Below are 14,776 nucleotides of genomic sequence, written 5' to 3' on the forward strand. Positions count from 1 at the left end.
GGATTGTAACTCTATGAGGTGTCTCATCATTTCTTATTTGGATTAGAACTCTATGAAACACCTAGGGGATATGTGTCTCATTATGAGCTATTTGGTTGTAACTATATGAGATTTTAGTGGATCCTCATTAAATAGGGTAGCTTCTTATGTTTTTGTATAAATAGGAAAGCCTTTTCCTTTGAAGGCATGTGTAAAGTTGGAGAAATGCTCATGTTTTTAATAGAGAATTTGGAGCTTATACTTGGAGATTTGAAGATTTGAAGATTTAGTTTTGCTTGAATATGGAGCTTCTTCACTTGCCATCCTCATACACCATTGGAATGACCATCTAATGATTGTGAGATTGAATTGATTTTATAGATTAAAGTTTATTTGCTTTCGTAGTATTAGTTTTATAATGACTGTGTAATCTTTTCTTTTCTAAAAACATTTCAATACGGAAGATTTATGTGTTTTCTAATTGGATTAAGTTTGAGGCAAGGGCTCATAGTTATTTAGTTTCCTTTCATGTTTTGTTATTTACTTTCTTAGATCAAACTATCAATTCATTGTATAATTGAATAAAGGATTAGGCCAAGAAGGTGACTTCAAATTGGGTGATTGAATGTTCAACCTATGCAATCATTGAGCTTTACTTTTTCATGCTTTTATATTTGATTTTAATATCCTCATTTAATTGCATTAACTGATATTCCTAAAGATCATTTTAAGAAATTGATTTAATCATATTTCAAGATTGAATGATTGAATATTTAATACATGCAATTACTGAGTTATTTTCTGCACACTTTACTTGTTTTTCTAGGACATTAGAAGTTAAAGTATAAATAGTTGCTTACACATCATCTCAAGAAGGTAACACTTCATAATTGAATACTGGAGTAACTAAGAATACATTAGTTGTTTTTGATTTCATAGGTTAGTTGAATTTCATTTTCATTATTTGATTTCATAGATTAGATGAACTAGTTTTCATTATTTTGTAGTAAGATTGATCTAAACTGAAAGACAATTTCAAGCACATACAGTGCACGCATGCTTCACAAGTTTACAAAACCCCTGGGTTGACAAATTAAATGATAGGCAATCACTTTTCCCCAACAAGGACCAACCAAGAAGACAATGCAATGGGAGGAAAACATGAAACATATGAAAGAGAAAATTAAATATCTACAATCTAGAAAATACCCAAATATGAATATACAAAAAAAAAATGTAGAGCGTGGAACTTGATTTCAAGATCTTGTTGGACTCAGATCCTACTAGTCTCCTAGACACAAATGTTAAATCGAAAAATTTAATGGTCAGAGTTTTGAGTTGTGGAAACTCAAGATGGAGGATCTATTGGTGGATAAAGATCAGGGGATCAGTAGATCCAGGTAATAAACCAATGGGAGTGTTCGATGAAGAATGGAAGAAGTTGGATCGGAAGGCAAAAAGCACAATACGATTGTGTGTCTCAGATTCAATATTGCTGAATGTATCAGGGGAAGCTACGACAAAGGCTTTGTGGGACAAGTTAGGGACTTTGTACCAATCTAAGTCTCTGGTGAATAAAATATTCCAACGGAAAAAGTTGTATAACCTGAGGATGAAAGATGGAGACTCAGTGACAGAGCATCTGAACGCATTTAATACTGTGGTAAGCCAGTTATTATCTGTTGATATTAAAATTTCAGATGAAGTTAAGTGCATCAGTTTGTTGTGTTCTCTACCAGATTCGTGGGATAATCTGGTTGTTGCAATAGGTAGCAATGCAACTGCCTTGCAGTTTGATGAAATAGTCTCAGCCTTGCTGATGGAGGAGATGAGACGGAAAAATATGGAGAGCTGGAATGGTGATGCCTTGTCTGTACGAGGATGGTCCCAGAACATGAACAAAAATAAGTCCTCCAATGGGAGATCTAAATCTCCAGGTAAACATGTAAAGGTGTGCTAGAAATGCGGAAAGGAAGGGCACTAAAAAAGAGACTGTAAATCTAAAGCTCATGAGAAATGAAAGGGATCTGATGATGCTCCTTCTGCAGAGGCAAAAACCACCTAAGATGAAGGTGGGGATGTGTACTTGGCTTCTTCTTCAAGTACACATGTAGATCATGAGGCATGGTTGATTGACTCAGGTGCATCCTTTCACTTCACTCCCCATAGGGAGTGGTTCTGCAAGTATGAGAAATATGATCATGGTGATGTCTTGTTAAGGGATGACAAGAAGGCTAGAATCGTTGGTCACGGAAAAGTAAAGTTGAAGTTACAAGGTGGAAGGATTAGAACACTTCTAGATGTTTTGCATATTCCTACATTAGCCAGAAATATGATTTATGTAAGCAAGCTGGATGATGTAGATGTAAAAACAATGTTCGAGAAATATACCTGCAAGATGGTTCGAGGAGCACTGGTATTGATGCGGGGAGCTTGGATTGGAACTTTGTACAAGCTGCAAGGTAGCATTGTTACTGATGGGTGCAAGAGTTTTGTATGATTCATCCACTTCAGTGTATTTCTCAAAATTAGGCATAGTCATGAACATATGATTCATCTCATGCTGAATTAATAAATCATAATTAAAACCTTCCATGAAATCCTTTCTAGTGATGGTTCCTTCGATTTTTCCAAATTTAGCTTTATCTATTACTATATCATGCAATCTTTGTTGATATTCTTCGAGTAGAATTAATTTATTACCTATACACTGCAAACTTGGAAGACTTTTTACATGCAATGAATTAAAATTTCTATGAAACTTTTTAATCTAGAGTTCCAAATTCTGACATTTATTCTCGAAATGTAGCATTAAATTTCTTTTTAGTGTGTATTATTCTCACCTCCAAGACAACTTCAGTTTTGTCTTCAATACCATACTCTTCAAACTCTTCTTTTGTCTTGGAATTCAGAACCTTTATTATTTTTGGTAGCATCTCCTATTTTTTGGTTGAGGTCATCCTTTACTTCTGCCATTGCTTCCTTTTATTTTTGTAACAACTCTTCTTGTTAAAAAATAATCTCAATTGAAGGCCACAATTCAATAATTGATTCATTAATATCAATAAAAATATTTTCTTTGGCCCGAGCAATGGTTTGAGCAATCACAACTTGCTTTTCATAAGTTTCTATTCGCTGATTCAAATTATAACCATTTTGCAACTCATCCAAGTACGCATTGTCAGTCTGTTAACGATGTTGGACCCGCCAACATGTCAGGGGATCTCCCCAATAAGAAGTCTCAACTAGACCTCAAATCGTTTGGTGTAGGAGTCCCAGCAATGGTTTGTACGATATCGCCTTGACCGTGGTTGCATGCAGAGGCAAGTAAGATGTCCCTGTTGGTAGCAAGGGTGTGACATGCGCAACAAGCCAAGGAAGGTGTATGAATGGTTCTATCACGTGGAGAGTGAGGTGAGAGCACCCCTTGGAAACCTGTGAAAGCACGTGGTTAAGAAGGGAACACATGAGCAAGGATGCATCACAAACTAGAAGGCAAGTAAGCTGACAATAGAAAGTGATGGTTAAACCAACAACACATTTTAGTAAGATTCATACATACAAATACATAAAGAGTCTATACACACATGCATAAGGAAACAGATACATATATCATTTAGAGTAAACAAGATAGCTGAAATACAATATGACATATGCATGAAACATGATGGCTCTGTTATATTAAGAAGTGAAAGTTCCAATCATACAATATGACCATGACCGACCACTAGTCCCAATAGCAGAATGTTACAGTCACTACCTCCTGCTCCTCTAAAGAGATGTACTAGATTTTCACTATGGAGAAGCCAAGGCTTATTACAATACTCTCCAAGATTTCTCTAATATACTCCTATCAGAAGCTTGGCTGACCAAAAGCCCTTACAATGAGTTAAGAGGGAATATTTATAGCAAAGGGTGGGGTGACCCATGACATTCCCCTTTGTGATTGCTCATATACCCTCATGACTCTTTAACTACTTTATGACTGTTACATTCAACTATTGACACTTGAACTTCCACTTGACAAGACGTTACATACAATCTGCATATGTACCCATGTGAGACAAAATGGCTTGAGAAAGCCATGCAAGACATCACTAACACTCGAACCATTGTGGTGAGACAGACTCTTTGACATCCTTGTGATGGTCGATGGTGGTGAACTGATGCCAAGCTTGGTCATCTATGATTGTGTCTATGCACTCAATGGTGACATCCTACTGAAAGTGAACTCTTGCCTCTGTTGCATCCGGGTACACTGATATGGCTCCTTTTTCCAACTCGTCTGACACCATGCGCATCATCGTCTTGGGTGCAGCTAGACAAGCAACATACTGATGCAAAATGTCTATGTTGATCTCCGAGTGTGTGTTGGTGACCATGCGCATCAACTTGTCAAAATACATGTTCAGCTCTAGTTAGACTTGCTTCTTATCTTCGCCTCGGTGAGTGTGCCAAATGGGTGGGATTGCATGCTTGCGTATAATGACATCCATGCTCTTAAACACCTTTTCATGCAATCGAGAGCATTTCTCACCCTATCTGCTCTATGCCAGCTATTGGATGGGTCCATAACCTGTATGGGCACAGTTTCATCAGTCTGTGCATGTTGCGCCTCCTGTCGTGCCTATTCCTGCTGCAACTACTTCTCTTGTCTGTGCAACTCCTGTTCTTCCTTGAGTTGCCAGTTGAGCACCTCCAATTCCTTCTCTATTTCTCTCTCTCTAACTTCATGTGATCCTCTTGTCATGTTTTCGCCTCATAGCCTTAGTCTCCAAAGTTTCTTTCATCACAAGTGGATCTGCTTGATCTTTCAATTTTGTTCCGCCTCTGTGTTGTCAACAACCTTCCTCTTGCATTTTTCGCATGCAGTTGTGCTACCTTTTGCTGCTACTGATGGTGCTTTTTGTTGTGACACTGCTACCATTTCATCTTGATATCCTTTTCCATGAAAATCTTGATGTCTTCATAGATAAGCAAGTTCATATACACTTGATCGACTACATCCCCAGTTGAGCTCTGAACGGTGTATTCGACTCTGCTCTCTTGGAAGCCATTGTACCGGTGTTGCTGAGAGGAAGACGAACACTTGTGATACCTAGAGACATAATAACACTCATGACAAGAAATATTTCAGTCAAAACCCAAAACAAACTGGAGGACTGACATGCAACATACCTGTGTGACTGTCTCTGAAGGTCACGCAATTTTCACCGGGAGGCTGGCATACTGACTGCCAAAACTGCGCAAGGCACATTCCAGGTTGTCAAGAGGCTTACTACCTACTGGAATTGGGCAATGCAGAGTCCAGCCTAGCCTTCTGAGGACTGAAACTGCACAATGCACAATTTCAGTCAGCAGTGACATGCAAACCAGCAAACTGCATTGCGTAGTTTCTAGGGCTAGCAAGGCACTACCTCCCCGAATTGCACAATGCAAGCCTAGAGGTCAGTAGTGGGCTAGAATTGCGCAGTTTCTGGAGGGAAGGTAAAGCCTTCACTTCTAGAAATGCACAATTCTAACCAAGCAAGGCAAGATCTAGGCCAAGACAGCCTAGACTTGCCGACGAGTGACTGAAAACATGAGAAGTCAGAATGCATGGTGATATTGAGTGTAAACAAGAGTGAATAATCATGCATGCAAATAGCAAGTGCAGGATTCGAAAAATGAGAAAGAATTCATGTGTGTGAAGCGAGTCACCGCAACGGCGACTGTCGGTGAAAAAACAGTGTCATGCATGCTACAGCAGTGAGATGCGAACGACAACTAAAACTATGCTTCTACAAGCTAACATACATCAAAATGACAACAAGTATTTATTGAAATCAAGTGAAACACAAAAAGTGACAGAAATGCAGCGCAAGACATGAAAAATAGACTTACCCTGAAACAGCTAAGCTGAAAGTGTTTAAGACTTCAGGATGAAATGTGGGATGTCAGAGTTGCAAGGTTGATGTGAGGAATGAGCTCTGCAGTGCACGATTGATTAGTATTGATAAGATAGAGATTATGACGTGCATGTCACAAATCGAGGAAAAACAACACTTGGCGAGAGGTTTCTAAAATGAGCTTTGCATGTAACCTCCAACTACTAAAAATAGATCCCTAAATCTAGGGATGCCTTTGCATGCTGCCTTAGGAAAAGCAGTCCATGCATGCAAATCAGTTTTTCTCGGTCCTGGAGGGAACCGTCAACTTGAAGGCACATGCATCGGTCTGCGAGCCTGGGATGAAAATTTGTGCAGTTCTTGGGCTGAGATGGGCTAGCTGTCCCAGAGGGATTGCACAATTTCTGGGGTCAGCAGGTGACTGCCTCCCAGAATTGCGCAATTTCTGGGCTAAGCAGCAGTGCTGAGTTAGATTGCGCAATTTTCTGGGGGAAGACTGCTTGACTACTTTGCACAATTCTGGAGCCCAGAAGGCTGCTAGGTTGATTTGCGCAATTTCTAAAGGGAAGGTTGGTTCCCCTCTAGAATTGCACAATTTTATGAGGTAAGCCTGACAGAATGATTTGCGCAATTCTTCAGCTCAGCAGGCTGGCCAACTGATTTGCACAATTTCTGGAGGGTAGCCTGGTTCCCCTCCAGAATTGTGCAATTTTCTGGGGAAGCTGCTTTGCCAGCACATGGTCTAAGTCTGTAAAGACAACCTGTGAGGGGAGTGAAGAAAATTGACATGCACAGGCTGACAAGACACTAGGAAATAGATAAATCCTATATGCTTGATGGTGCAAGACATGCTGCTAAGGATGGTTAGTAGGGAGGCTCCAAAACGAAGCTAAGGAAAAATTTTGGAGGGTGTTTGTATCCGCTACAACACCTGGTGACACACTGGTAGAACTCCATCTCTCTGAATGGACCTTGTTCGTGAAAATAAAGTCTAACACCTCCAGAAGTATTATTCAGTGAATATTTGTTCGTCTTGGTTTCCACACTTTCTTGACTGTAAGATGTAGCAGCTACCAAGCCCTTGTTCGGTCGACACACATTCCAAGCCAAGTCAACATAGTTGTTTCGATTGGGGATGAGGGGTATATTGGTGCACAAGTCATATGATCGTCTGAGTTTTAGTTACATCTCTGGTGTTGCTCCGTTGCCTATACGCCTAGATAGTACCCCAATAGAGTCATGCAGGAACACAAGCATCGTTCCACTGCCAGAAAGCCTAGTCAGTACCCCGGCGCAGTTACTTGCATCACCTCTCTGCGCAGGAAGTCTTTCTCTTCTTTTGCCTTATTCATTTTTCATTTTTTCAAAATTTTTTCACATTTTCATTTTCATAACTATGCATAGCACTTATTCATTTCAGAGGCGGAAGAGGGATCTTGACTTATTGAGAGTAGAAGAGGTTGTTCCTTTAGAGAAGTAGTTTATATATACCTTTGACGTGCTTGTTAAGGTTTTCCCCCTCACCTTACTCTACTTGAATGAGCTGACAAGGATTAACCCAAAAACAACTAACTAGAGTAGGTGACACTAGTTAGCGTGCAAGCATTGTGTTTTCACCAAGTTTCACTTTGAACAGTACGTATTTTCCATTGGCATATCATGAACTGAAGATAACAAGTTCTTCATACAGAGGCAGGACGACAGATAACTAATATTGATAAATGCACAAGTCCTCTTGTACTTTTCCTTGCTTGATTCAAGAGTCACACACGGTCCATGTGAAACTAACCTACGAACGCAAACAAGCAAACAAACCAGAAAACAAAGAAAAAAGTAGAAGTAAATGCGTAAGCAAAGCGAGTAAGCAAACAAGCAGGAAAACAAACAAACATGAAAAGCGAGTAAGAAAACATGCATGCAAGCAAACAAACCAAAAGCAAACACTACTCCTACTCCTAAGTTAATGGTGCATGGGCCTGATCACGTGAAGTGATACTTCCAATGTAGCCACCGGCGCATTGGTCAACCCATGTTGGTGAAGGCATGGTTCGCGAACAAGATAGTTGTGCGAACCAGCAAACAAGAAAGATATAACAATGAAGACAAACACACTCTGAGTTTAAAAGCATCCACAGAACATAAGTGAGTGAAAGCGCATGACATGCACTCTGTGGACTTGCCATGGTGTTGTGCTACAATGTGTGTGTAGATGTTAAGTGTATGCATTCTCTTGACTGTGACATGCAAGCAAACGTGAGAAAGGTAGACCACTTACGTTGCGCAAGTGTGCTTGTTGTGTAAGATTCCTCCAATGCATGAGCGATGGGATCATGTAGTTTGAGTGGAGGAAGCAAAATCTATGTGTGAGATTGATCTTCAATGCATACAGATGAGTGATGAGGAGCCTTGGGTGTTTGAACAACTTCCTGGTCAGAAGTGAAACCAACCTCAGGACAATGAAGACCTGACATAACCATCAACTCGGGATATAGTTCCTCAACAGTCTATAAGGTTTCGACTTCGTTGACAAATAGATCATCGTAGACTAGTGCCTTAGGTAGATTAGCAATGATTGAATCAACATCGTGATCAGATTAAGACGTAGAGGGATCACGACAACCAAGATCAGAAAATTCAGGATGTTTATCGGCATCCTCATGATTTGATGAATCACATAGAGGGGTAGATGAGAAGCAAGAATGTTCGGCCTCTGCGTTTCCAGAAAAGAAGATGAAGAATCAAGTGGATGTTCAATGAATGATTTTTCCTCTCCGTTGTCGGATGATGGATTGACACATGGTGTGTCCTGTGAATGATCAAAATTAGGTGCATATGTGGACGAAGATACACATGAAAAGTTAGGGATGGCAGGATCATCAAGGATGTCAAGAAAAAACGGAGGAGGTATAGACAGATAGGGATGGTCCTCTACTGTCGGTGGATGTTCAATCACCCAATCATACTCTTCATGAATGACAGCACATGTTGGTTGTGCAACACCAACTCCATCGATGGCTTGATCCTTGTTCACAACAAGTTTATAGTCTGGAATGGAAGAACACAAGACAGGGTTATCCAGAGGATCATCTGAGTACGAAGATGGAGGTTGAGGTACAAAATGCATGTGATAACCCAATGGATCCACAACCAATCTTGCACAAAAATCGGAAGGAGTAATGTCAGGAGGGTGTGACGATTGAACAGATGTGCGTGCCTGTTCTCCCACATCACTCTGCAGTGGTGGAGCTATTTGATGAGGAGACGATGGACAGTCACTTGTGACAGTGACCGTGTCCATCTGTTATTGCGCAGATCCATCACCAAAGTCTGTTGAGCAGGGCTTGGGCTTGAACTTCTTCTTGGAATTGACTAATTTGTTAAGACAATGTTCGAATATGTCCCAAAGATACGAAAATTTCATCTTGATTTTCAGAGATTGAAACTATAACACACGGAAGCATTCGCAAAATTCCATATGTGATTCATGCATGGCCTTCTGCTATTGTAACAATTTTTGGTCAAGAGGTTCTGGATCAAAATGATGGAAAGTAGATTCAATGAGATCACAGAACTTCTCAAGTGAGTGCACACTGCCATGAGGCAAACTGCAAGCACCACCATTGTGGGGATTCACGAAGTGTATATGATAGCAGCAAACTGACCTCTTCTGCATAAAACTCATATGCATTATCAAGGAATGCATAAAAGTCTTGTAAGTACTGAGGCCAGGCTACTTCGCCTTCACCATCATACTAGAATTCAGACAAGAGATCAAAAAACTCCCTCGTGATGTTGAGAGGTTCAGCATGCGAAAGACATCGTGGAGGGATGAATGTAATAGAATCCATGATAGATGTGCAAAGGTTCAAAACAAGATGAGAGGACACATCTTGTCATCTGGCCCTCCTTCTAGCACCAAAATGTTGATGGTGTTGGACCCGCCAACATGTCAAGGGATCTCCCTGGTAAGAAGTCCCAACTAGACCTCAGACCGTTTGGTGTAGGAGTCCTAGAAGTGCGTCGTACGGTATCACCTTGACCGCGGTTGCGCATAGAGGCAAGTAAGATTTCCTTGTTGGTAGCAAGGGTGTGACATGCGCAGCAAGCCAAGGAAGGTGTATGAACGGTTCTATCACATGAAGAGTGAGTTGAGCGTACCCCTTGGAAACCTGTGAAAGCACATGGTTAAGAAGGGAACACACGAGCAAGGATGCATCAAAAACTGGAAGTAAAGTAAGTTGACAATCCAAAGTGATGGTTAAACCAACAACACATTAAGTAAGATTCATACATACACATATAGAAAGAGTTTATACACACATGCGTAAGCAAACAAATACATATATCATTTAGAGTAAACAAGATCGCTGAAATACAATACGACATATGCATGAAATGTGTTGGCTCTGTTATATTAAGAAGTGAAAGTTCCAATCATACAGTAAAACCATGACATACCACTAGTCCTGATAGAAGAACGTTACAGTCACTGCCGCCTACTCCTCCAAAGAGATGTACTAGCCCCACACTACGGAGAAACTAAGGCTCTTTACAATACTCTCCAAGATTTCTCTAAGATACTCCCATCAGAAATTTGGATGACCAAAAGAGCTTACAATGAGTTATGAGGAACTATTTATAGCAAAGGGTGGGGTGACCCTTGAAATTCCCCTTTGTGATTGTTCATCTACCCTCATGACTCTTCAACTACTCTATGACTTTTACATTCAACTATCGACACTTGAACTTCCACTTAAACGAACGTTACATGCAATCTGCACATGTACCCATGTGAGACAAAATGGCTTGAGAAATCCATGCAAGAAATCACTAACACTCGGACCATTGTGGTGAGACAAACTCTTCGACATCCTTATGGTGGTCGACGGTGGCGAACTGATGCCAAGCTTGGTTGTTTGTGATGGTGTTCGTGCGCTCAATGGTGACATCCTACTGAAAGTGAACTCTTGCCTTCGTTGTATCCGAGTACACTGATATGGCTCCTTTGTCCAACATGTCTGACAACATGTGCATCATTGTCTTGGGTGCAGCTGGACCAACAACATATTGATGCATAGTGTCTGTGCTAATCTCCGAGTGTGTGTCGGTGACCATGCACATAAACTTGTCAAAATACATGTTCATCTCCAGTCGGAATTTATTCTTATCTTCGCCTCAGTGAGTGTTTCAAATGGGTTGGATCCAATGATCTACCACCTCTAACTATGTCCCCTCTATCCAACCTATATCTGGACCAAGACCTGCTACCATAGAGTCCATTAGTTTTCTCCTCCTGCTCTTGACTGATCCTCAGTTGTCCTTATCTCTGTAACTGTAAAAAGCTCTAAAGAATATTTGCGCTTAACATCTACCTAATTCTCTTGAGCCATTTCAAGTCTTTCCTGAGCCTCAACCAACTTGTCATTGTCTACTTTGAAAATTCTAATCTCTTCCCACAAGCTCCTTAATGTTTCTATTATACCAGGAGCATACTCTTCTCCTTATTTCCCAACTGATTTGTAGGGGGAGTCACAGGAACTATAGTCTACAATTTTCTCATCATCTTTGATTTCTCTTCTTCTTGCAAGTATACCATGTTAGATAAACCAAATACATACCAAAATCAAATCCATACCTTAGTGATGTTCGGGGGAGGCTCATTTCATCTACAAGATCAATCCACATTAGCATGTACATGTATAATCATAAACATATATGTGTAATAATATAACATCACAACAACATCATGCATGATCATACCAACTGTATACCCTGATCCCATGCATGAAAACCATAACCTTGACAACATCAAACTTACCCAAAGAGAGTGAAACCATGCTCTGATACCACCTTGTGGTATCAGATATGACCCAAAGGGAATGCAACCCACTCTGATACCACGTTGTAACATCTCCTGCTCTCACATCTACCCATTTTCATTGGCTTACCCGAGGTAAACATGAGATGAGGGGTTACTATGATATAACTCAACCTCCTAGATGACCTTAAGGAAATGGAGTCGACACAACCAGGCTTTACTAACTTCCCTCAAGTGCCATAGTACCTCCAAGAGTAATCCAACCCCTCCAAGTGTCCAACCCCTGAGACAACTCACATTTTTCTGACCTAGAGCCCTAGTCACTCCCTTGCCAAGGCCTCCATCCGACTATGGGTTCCTAGTCGCTCCCATAGACCTACATCAGTATAATTGTTGCCTTTTTTTTCCAGTGTTGTGCTAGTGACTGCGATAATTAAGGCCACTTTCCAAGGTTGGGGCTAAGCCTATGCCAAGATTTCCATGAAACTTCCAAAACTCATAAAAGACATGAAGAAAATGCTTGTAAAACAAAAACTGGAACCATGACTTGACCTGACCATCCCCAACCAGGACTAACGTTATGTCAAACACTTGGTAGATATGCAACCTACAGGTCATGAATGCAAGTCTCAACATAAGGGACTGAAAACTTATCTGAGATTTAACAAGAAGTGTCTCTACCTTCTAACATTAGCTATCCTAACATCAGTCAAGTCTTGCATTCATTATTTATTCTGGTACAAGTAAAAACATGAATAGAGCCATGACTAAGATCTATCATAAAACCAAGCTTATAACCAAAATATAACCATATAAATAACCATAAGCCAACAACCATTAAATCCACATAATAACAAGTAAATTTACTCATCAAAGCAATAGAAACTTAGATTTTATTAAACAAAGGAAATTACTAACCGGGTTCGGGACTTCCACATTCCACCCGACCATAGATTGGTTGAACCAAATATTTCTTTCAGTCAATCATGCCCGTTCCATATTCCAAGAATGAATGTGGGATCTCATTGGATAACCAATCCATAAACAATCAAGGGAATCCAGAGGTTAAACCACCTCCACCCTCACCATATCGTGACCTCACCTAAACTGGTGTCAATATCACAAAACCAAACTTAGCTTGGATGCCTCAGAATTTCTTCATAATCCTTGAGGAGTTTTCCTGTCTACACGCTCAATATTTACGATGCATCTCGCCATTAATGTTCAAGTGATTCCTAGGCCTTTGGGAATTTTCCTAAGACCACCTCACCCCAGATTCTGAAATCTTCCGATAATCTAAAGCTCAAACTGAGAAGAGTCCCATCACACCACGACTATCTACAAATTTCAAAGCTAGGATAAAATCCATTATCGAAACCCGACAAAATCCATGCTAATGACAGCAAAAGAACCAAATACCAACATGCACATACCATGCATGTCAAAACCAGCTAGGAAAATCACACATGCAATCTGTTACCTGTAAGTATTCCAACTGAAGCAGCTTGATCCTTGCCTTCCTTTACTTTCCTTGTCCTTCTTTTCTTTTACTTTCCTTTCCTTTCCTTGCTTGCTTACTTTCTTTCTCCTCTTGAGACAAATTCTAACACTAATTGACAATAAGCTGAAAAAAAGCTACCAACTGATGCTCTGAGGTCTTTTTATTGATGAGGCCTCTAATTTCTTCAATTTTCCATTATTTTCCTTCATTTTCCTCCTCACATGCAACTTGTGACCTTTCACCTTCCTTTTCTCCTAATTTCCATTATTTTCATAAATAATGTGCCAAAAATACCTTTTTTCCTTTCCAAAGCCTTAGCCATTGCCTTTGCCAATTTCCCCTTAGCCATAAAACACAACAAGTGATGCCCACTAGGATATTTTGCCCAACATTTAGCTTGGAATAAGTGTCCCTTTCTCATGGTCTTATTTTACCTTTATTAACGTTTATTACATGAATTTTTAACTCAGGGCTATTAGGCCCTCTACATACTACCAATATGTGGAGCATATTGAAAATGCAAAATCCCAACAATCTCCTTGAGAATTTTCTCTATCTGAAAGCCAATCTCATATAGCTCAAGATCAAAATCCTAAAGGTAAAACCCAAATCCTACTGAGAAGGGTCCTCCTCCATATAATCTAATCATGGCCTCCTCCTATTGAACACATTGCCATACTAGTGAGGTGCTCCAAAATATCAACAAATGATTGAGAAGTGAAATGTTCTCTACAAGAACGAGGTACAATGGAAGATCTTAGTGATACCCCCTATAAAGACTAGCTCATACATAACGGTAGCTAATTTGTTAAGCCTGATAATTCCAAGGTCCCACGCTAATCTCAAAAATAAATTGTCATGATGTCGCTATGCCACTTTGGTTATAATTGACTGTGACAATGAAGTATTGCTAATTGTTGAAGTCCATTTGTGCCTCATCTTCAATCCTTGTATGCAACCAATAGATGAAAACCATTTATCTTGAATCAATCTAGCACATGCTAAATTTCCCTACTCTTACAAGATCACCCAATAGGCTCTAATATCCCATTCCATGATTATGTACCAAATATTTCCTAGAGCCTACATGCCCTCCTGTAAAAGAGGTCTACCATCTATTTTCTTGTCAAAAGGTGTGTCATGAAAATCCCTCATGATCATCTCCCCATGTGTGTACTAAGGGGTGGAACATATGTTGCCTTTGTAGTAGGTCATGCCATCCCTATTCTTGTATCTGTTAACTCATGCACCAACCATATGCCTCAACTAAGAAGTAACTCTATTGTCTATTATGCATTGTGTCTCATCCAGTTGTCTCAAGTGACCCCCTTTATGTCCTGATATATGTGAGGAGAGCATCAAAGAACAAGAACAAAAGCATTTGAAACAACATGCTTTAGTGGAAAGTAATATATGTGTGGGTAAATGCTAAGGGCATGATCAAGAACCCATACTGATACTCAAGAGCGATCCTATGAGTCTTGTTCTCTTTAGCCCCAATCAGGGGATGTTCCAATTAGATATCAATATTCGAGGAATTTAATGCTCCATAATGTTCATCCATCCACTCATTAATCCTAGGTAAGCCAG

Source organism: Pinus tabuliformis, chromosome 5_1 (assembly GCF_031772625.1).
Source record: "Pinus tabuliformis cultivar Carrire ecotype Pingquan chromosome 5_1, CPIR1, whole genome shotgun sequence".
In the NCBI taxonomy this organism is placed as follows: domain Eukaryota; kingdom Viridiplantae; phylum Streptophyta; class Pinopsida; order Pinales; family Pinaceae; genus Pinus; species Pinus tabuliformis.